This window comes from Triticum urartu, chromosome 2A (assembly GCF_056163025.1).
Source record: "Triticum urartu cultivar PI428250 chromosome 2A, HENAU_Tu73, whole genome shotgun sequence".
Lineage (NCBI taxonomy): Eukaryota > Viridiplantae > Streptophyta > Magnoliopsida > Poales > Poaceae > Triticum > Triticum urartu.
The window spans coordinates 385,260,978-385,269,045 of NC_141874.1; the positions used below are offsets into that span (position 1 = coordinate 385,260,978).

The 8,068-nt window shown below is 44.3% G+C and overlaps 1 long non-coding RNA gene across 1 annotated transcript; it reads left to right on the top strand.

The window, feature by feature from the left end:
* Positions 1 to 6,016: 6,016 nt before the first annotated feature.
* LOC147985209 (uncharacterized) lies at positions 6,017 to 7,713 on the top strand. The gene is made up of 2 exons (XR_015616505.1): positions 6,017 to 6,796; positions 7,576 to 7,713. It is a non-coding gene; the product is annotated as an uncharacterized LOC147985209 (long non-coding RNA).
* Positions 7,714 to 8,068: the final 355 nt, after the last annotated feature.

Below are 8,068 nucleotides of genomic sequence, written 5' to 3' on the forward strand. Positions count from 1 at the left end.
CTTCTATCTTTGCTTGCTAGTTGCTCGCTCTTTTCCTATGCCTATGCTGCGATACCTGCCACTTGCTTATCATGCCTTTCATATTGTTGAACCAAGCCTCTAACCCACCTTGTCCTAGCAAACTGTTGTTTGGCTATGTTACCGCTTTGCTCAGCCCCTCTTATAGCGTTGTTAGTTGCAGGTGAAGATTGGAGCTTGTTCCATGTTTGGAACATGGATATTTTGTTGGGATATCACAATATCTCTTATTTAATTAATGCATCTATATACTTGGTAAAGGGTGGAAGGCTCGGCCTTATGCCTGGTGTTTTGTTCCACTTTTGCCGCCCTAGTTTCCATCCTATCGGTGTTATGTTCCCGGATTTTGCGTTCCTTACGCAGTTGGGTTATAATGGGAACCCATTGACAGTTCGCCTTGAATAAAACTCCTCTAGCAATGCCCAACCTTGGTTTTACCATTTGCACTAACAACCTACCACCTTCCCTTGGGTTCTGCAGACTCAAGGGTCATCTTTATTTTAACCCCCCGGGCCAGTGCTTCTCTAAGTGTTGGTCCGAACCGAGCTGCCTGCGGGGCCACCTTGGGGAAACTTGAGGGTTGGTTTTACTCGTAGCTAGTCTCATCTGAGTGTGCCCTGAGAACGAGATATGTGCAGCTCCTATCGGGATTTGTCGGCACATTCGGGCGGTGTTGCTGGACTTGTTTTACCATTGTTGAGGATGTCTTGTAACCTGGATGCCGAGCCTGATCGGATTGTCTTGGGAGAAGGAATATCCTTCGTTGACCGTGAGAGCTTGTGATGGGTAAGTTGGAAAACCCCTGCAGGGATTTGAACTTTCAAAAGCCGTGCCCGCGGTTATGGGCATATGGGAATTTGTTAATGTCCAGTTGTAGAAAACCTGAAGTTGACCTTAATTAAAATGCATCAACCGTGTGTGTAACCATGATGGTATCTTTCCGGCGGAGTCCGGGAAGTGAACATGGTGTTGGAGTTATGTTTGACGTAGGTTTTTCTAGGATCACTTCTTGATCATAGTTTCTCGATCGTGCTTTGCCTTCTCTTCTCGCTCTCATTTGCGTATGTTAGCCACCATATATGCTAGTCTCTTGCTGCAGCTCCACCTCATACCTTTACCTTACCCATAAGCTTAAATAGTCTTGATCGCGAGGGTGTAAGATTGCTGAGTCCCCGTGACTCACAGATACTTCCATAGCTAGCTTGCAGGTGCCGTTGAACCGTGCAGATGAGCAACCAAGCTCAAGGAGGAGCTCGATAAAGATCTTGTCCTTTGTGTTGTTCCGTTTCCATTTGATCAGTAGCGGAGCCCAGTTGGGGTCGATCGGGGATCTGTGTAGCATTTGGGGTAGTCTTCTTTTATTTTGGTTCCGTAGTCGGACCTTGATTGTATCTGGTTGATGTAATGCTTTATTCATGTAATTGTGTGAAGTGGCGATTGTAAGCCAACTATGTAACCTTTCCCTTATGTATTACATGGGTTGTGTGAAGATTACCTCACTTGCGACATTGCTTTCAATGCGGTTATGCCTCTAAGTCGTGCTTCGACACGTGGGAGATATAGCCGCATCGAGGGCATTACAAGATGGTATCAGAGCCTTCCCCGACCTTAGGAGCCCCCACTGCTTGATCGAATTAGCTGACGAGTTGAGTCTAGAAAAATGTTTTGAGTCATTTAGGAATTATATATCGGAGAGTTTAGGAATTATTTTTACACCCCAGTCCCTTCATCGCTCTAGTAAGGCATCCTGACGTAGAGTTTCGACTCTTCTCTTCTCAAATTTCACTAAACTTTTTTTAGGATCACGCGGGTATCTTGGAATCGTTCCGATGGTTTTGTGATGAGAACATTGTTCTTGGTGCCTCCTGACATTTAGGGATTGTGGCAGTGTCCCAGGGAGTTGAGCTCCGAGGTGTTGTCATCACAATTTTATCGTTGCAGTTCTGGAATACCTGAGTTTAGTTTCGCCGACATCGAAAATCTCGTTTATGCAGTTGTTGGTGAGATAACCTCGACGCCACCCAGTACTGGGGCGGGAGTTCGGGAGTATTGCCATAACTCGTATAACGGATGCTTTTCGAAGGTTGAGGTAGATGATTTCCGAAGGTTTCTTGGTTATGTGTTGAAGGATGGATACAGCTGGATGTAGGATTTGCTAGTTTGGGTGAGATATTATGCTTCCCCTGTATTCCCAACACCTGATTGCATAACCGAAAAATTTCGGGAGTTTATAAGTGCTAATTCAAGTAGCTCTTAGGATATCTTTCTGACAGATGTATGATATGAAATTGGGGTTCGACGTGTAGTGGTCCGCCTATCCACGGTTGGTTTTACAGTGGTCTCATTGTGTCTTAAAGAGTCGTTGGCTATGCAAACTCGGGGATGCTTCGTATGTCATGTGCACTGCCTTGTACATGATGGTGCTGTACGATCGAGCCCGTGTAGGCCCCACCACGAAAACTTCGGACGAAATCTCTATCATATGTTTGTTCCGGCTTATTTTGCAAGCCAATCCTTTGTTTTGTTTTGAGTTGTGGTATTCGAGTTGCTTCAAAGTCAAATGTTGATTCCATACCTTTCCTAAGTGGTGTTCTCATATTTCTATGTAAATACTAATCCTTTTCGATAATCGAGATCATCATGCCAATCCTTTTCAACTGGCGTGTTTCTCTTCAAGTGGATCCAATCATTTCAACATCCGCAAGATCAACTCAAGTCTTCTCAACGGTGTTTGTTTCATTCGTCTCCAAGTTGCCTTTGTTTTCCAGCCCACCCTCCCTTTTTTCTTCGAGGACTCAGAATTCTTAATCAAGTATCCATCTTATTGGTTATGAAGTCTCTCCATTCTTTTCCATCAATATTCTTATCAAGTGATTCTCATGAAGATTCTAACGGAGCTTCAAGTTCGTCATTCCGCATTCCTTTTCTTCTCCGGTGGTTTCAAGTCAAGCTTTGTTGATCATATCTTTTCCTCGTTTCAATGCTTATTTATGCTAGTGCACCTCTTAATCTTCCCCGCTTGCCATTCAATTGTTCCGGAGTGTTCAAGATATCTCGAAGATTCGTGTTTCCACTTTGCTTTCGTAATCCTTTCAAGCTCTTTCGAGGTTTTTATCTCATTCTAGCCATTTAATCTTACCGGTGCATTCTCTCTTTTAAATCGTTCTATGGTGTTTCTTTTGAGTGGGCCCTAACCCACATGTCTTTTCCCAGGATCTTACCTGACTCTTCTAATTTTTCCCGGAGTTACTCCCAAATTCTTTTCGAAGTTTGACGTAAGAATGAACTGTCATCAGTCAAATGTCTTTCTCCAAGATCTATCAAATTCATTTCATCGTTGGTTCAACCTTTCCAATCTTAATTCCGGAGTGCCTCTACAATTTTTGGTGGTGCTTCTCATCGTCATTATCAACATTTGAAGACCAAAGAAATGTTTCCTCTATATCTTATCCATTCTCTCAAAGATTCGTGATTCTAGCTTGTTGCCATCCTCTCATAATTATTTTTCGATTGTGAGAATTCTTTTCACCCATCCGGAGCATTTCATGAGTTGTTTTCCATTTCTTTTCCCCGAAGCCCATCATTTAAGAAGACATATTCATTCTCAGCTTTCAGCTATCATTCTCCAATTTTACCGGTGCTTCGTTCAAGTGATATTTAATCGGCTCGTGATCTCTTCGTTCTCATGTATCTAAATCCTCTCAAGCATCTTTGTTCATTTTATAATTCGTCCCGGTGTTTTCTTTATCTTCCCTTCATTCATTCTTAATTCTTACGGTGGTTCGTTCAAGATTTCCCTTCCTTATCAATTCATTCGTGGTTTCAATCCTACCGGTGGTTCGTTGAAGACCTTCTCAAGTTTATGTTATCTTAATCCTTTCTTCGAGAATAAGTAGTGTGCCAAATCCATTGTTTGTCATCAATTTAATTGATGGAGGATACGCATAATGTAATTCTTATTCTTGTTTCATCTTCTCTTTTTCCCGGATTTCCAACCTTTTTCAATTATTTCACCATGGAGATTCATTTAAATCGGCACAAGGATTCACCTTGGGTTTTCAACTTCCCTTTCCTTCTGTTTGATCATTCTTCTATTTTACCAGAGTTCTTCATGAAGGTTCTACATGGTGGTTCATCAAGGATTTAATTCCTTCTCGAAGTGTTCATCAACATTCCTTTCAGAGGAGCTCAAGCATTCTTCTTCCTGCATTCCAAAGTGCAATTCTTTCTACCTTATCTTTTGGGATGGTGTTATGTCATCGTTGATAATTTCCCTTCGTGTTTCATGATTCGTAAGTTGTCCGGAATGACATATTTTAAACCCATCATTTTCAATTTGTTCTTGAGTTCCGTTGCAACCCATCAATCTATTCATTGGAGTTATCTTTGCTTTGATTTCACCTAAAACCTTCCATAAGGAATGTTGCTATAATGGTGCTTATCAATGACCCTATTTCTTCATTTATCCCCCCGGTAAAATAAGTTTCTCGTCTCCTTGTTCTTATCAATCCAATCTTGTTTTTGTTAGTGGCAGAATTTCACCTTAGTTTCGAGATGTCTTCCATTAGCCCACATCAAGCTTATGCTTTCATTGTTGATAATCCAACAACTCCGTTCAATCCTTCTTTTTAAGGATGCTCTCTCAAATTCATTTGAGGTAGAACATGTTGTTTTTCTTCTCCATTCTTTTCATTGCATTCTTTCATTTCTTTCGGAGGCATTGTGATGTTGCTCTCTTCACTCATCATCTCGTATTATGAGGACCATGTTCTTTTCGTTCTTATCCATTTTACCGGAGTGCTGTCTGAAATCTTTCTTACCCCTTGTGCCTTCCTTTCAATAGTTCTGGAGGTAGTGTGTTGTTGATTTCATCAAGTATCATCCAATCTTCCAAAGTTCATGTTCAATTCCTTCAATTTTCAGTCGAAGTGCTGCCCAAATTATACCATTCTTTTCCCTCTCTATCTTGTTTTTAACAGGAGTGTTGTGCCTTTTTCCTCAACTTCTTTTCGTCTTATCAAGTCTTGTACCACTTTTCAATCGGAGTGCTGCCCGAATTTGTTCTTCCTTGTTACTCTTCTCAAACGAAGTGCTTTCAACTTTGTTCATCTCCGTTGTATTCTTTCTTTCAATGTGTTCAACCTCTCAAGCTTCTTTGGTCTCACTCGTTTGTCAAATAAGCAACTTAGTTTTACCTCTTCTTTTTCCCTTCCATTTTCCCTCCGGTGCCATTCTAGATCTCGGGACGAGATCCTCTCATAGTGGTGGAGTGTTGTGACACCCCGAGACCGATGTGCCAGATGTCTTCCTATTATTCGCTGTTGTTTCCATGTCATTTGCTTGTGTGTTGCATCTTATCATGTCATCATGTGCATTGCATCATCATGTTTTAAAACTTGCATTCACCCGGGTTCTCCCAGTTCCTTCCGTTGTCCGTTCTAAGCCCAGACACACTTGCACGCGCCCGCGGCATTTCCGAAATAGTATTTTATAAGTGGCCGGAAAATGTTCTCGGAATGGGATGAAAGTTGGCATGTGGTATTATTATAGTGTAGATAGACGACCTGTCAAGTTTCATCGCATTCGGAGTTCGTTTGACGCCCCAACGATTAACTATAGCGACAATATAGTCGATCAAACGTCGGACGTTTTCGGTCTCCGAAAACCGCTGCCGGGTCTCTCTCTCTCTCTCTTCTCTTCTCTCAGCTTGAGACCGTCTTTTCAGTCTACCTACCGCCAGGCCCTACCTAACCAATCTTGTTAGTCCACGGACCTCCTCCCGTGCGCCTCCGAAAGTTGTCCCGGACCCGACCCGGACAGGCATTACCGTTGTGTCCGGATCATCCCCAAACGTCTGCAAAACATCACCGTTTTCTTATTTGGCCTCCCTAGCCTATTTTTCCTGACCATCCGATTCTAATCGGAGGGACGAGTTAGCCCCTAACCTTACCTACTCGCTATATATATTAGTCTAACCTGAGACCAAATCCCTAGTTTCTAGGGATCCCCTAGCTGCCGCCGCCACTCATCCTGTCTCTTCCTCCTCGGGTTCATCCCCGATCCAAAAAGTCCCTCCTCATTTTCACCACCACACCAACCCGAGCCCCCTTGCTCCCTGCCTCCTCCTCGTCGCAATTGAGCCCGAGCGCGCCACCAGTGACCTGCAGGACGACCCCGTCGACGCTCCTCCCCTGCTCTTTCCTTCTCTTCCCTGCTCCCTCCTTCCTTCTCTAATCTCCCTCCCTTTTCTGTTAATTTTCTTCTCTGTCAGGAAATGGACGAAGCGCACCCTCTGCTTCCATGGCCGCCAGCGACCGGAGCCAACGTGGGTGTCAGTCCCGTCCCTGCCGCCGGATCAGGCCGCTCCTCTACGCCCGAACTGCACCAAGCCGCCGCCTTCTCTGCACAGCTACTTGCCGGAGTGATCCTCGCCGCCGCCCGTTCCGCACCCCGGCGTCCGTCCCATTCCCGGATCTGCTTCCCCGCGCCCAGTTCAGTGTCCCCGCGCCCGTTGTTGCTGGATCCGGTGGGCACAGGCCGGAGTTAGTCCCTGCTCGCGTCGCTGCGCATCTGCTTCCTCGCGCCCTCTGCTTCGAGCACCGAACGAGCGCACCAGCGAGGAGCACGCACCCGTTGACCGCGCCCGTCCCTGCCTCGATCCAGTGGGATCGGCAGGGGCGATCCATCTAGCGCCGAGTGGCCGGCCTGCCAGCGCTCCAGGCCCAGCTTGCCCCTTCGCGGCCTACCTCCTCCTCACTGAACCGGGCCGAGGCCCATGGTGAGGCCACCACCAGCGCCTCCTTTTTTCTGTTCTGTTGCACCTCTGCTCAGTTTCGGCCCATGTAGTGTTTTTTCCCTGCTGCGAATTTGTCTAATTTCCAGAGAAAGACAGTTTCACAGAAAAGCCCTTGTTCTTCATGCATATAATAACTCTCGAACCGTGCATCGGATTAATAGAAACTTAATATGAAACTTGCTTAGATTTTCATCTAGTTTAATAATATGCAACTTTCATCTATGTTTAAAATGTTTAAGATGTTGTTTGTTTAAATTTGCTTAAATAACTTGTTAAAATGATTTAATTCATAACTAAATAACCGTAACTCGGAATGTAATAAACTTTATATGTAAATGGGGTGTAAAAATGCCTAGTTTAACTTGGTGGCATCATCTTGCATGTTTAACAACCCTAAAATTGTGTTTAGGGCAGAACAGCACCAAACCTAATATATGCATATGGGGATTTACCGGAATTGTTGTTCGTTGCTTCCGGCCTCATTTAAACTTGACTAGATAGGTAGTTTTACTTTGCTTCACCCTCTTGCCATGCTAACAACATTTAATCTTGTTGGGTACATAAACAAGATCAAACTAAGTAACCCGAATGTGGTGTTTCGTCAATATGCACTGTTGCATGTTGAGCTCCACTTAATTTGTAGGATTGTTTGTGCATTTTGTCGTGCCATGCTTCATTAAACCGGACATGCATCGTACTTGATTGTGCATCATGCCATGATTATGTGGTGGTTGTTTACTATATTGTTTGCTCTTTTCCAGTGTTGCTTCTTCGGGTTGGTTCCGATAACGTCGCGTTTGTGAGGACCCGTTCGACTACGCCCCTTTGTATTCTTCATGGACTCGTTTTTCTTCCTTGCGGGATTTCATGCAAGATGACCATACCCTCGAAATCACTTCTATCTTTGCTTGCTAGTTGCTCGCTCTTTTGCTATGCCTATGCTGCGATACCTACCACTTGCTTATCATGCCTTTCATATTGTTGAACCAAGCCTCTAACCCACCTTGTCCTAGCAAACTGTTGTTTGGCTATGCTACTGCTTTGCTCAGCCCCTCTTATAGCGTTGTTAGTTGCAGGTGAAGATTGGAGCTTGTTCCATGTTTGGAACATGGATATTTTGTTGGGATATCACAATATCTCTTCTTTAATTAATGCATCTATATACTTGGTAAAGGGTGGAACGCTCGGCCTTATGCCTGGTGTTTTGTTCCACTCTTGCCGCCCTAGTTTCCGTCATATCGGTGTTATGTTCCC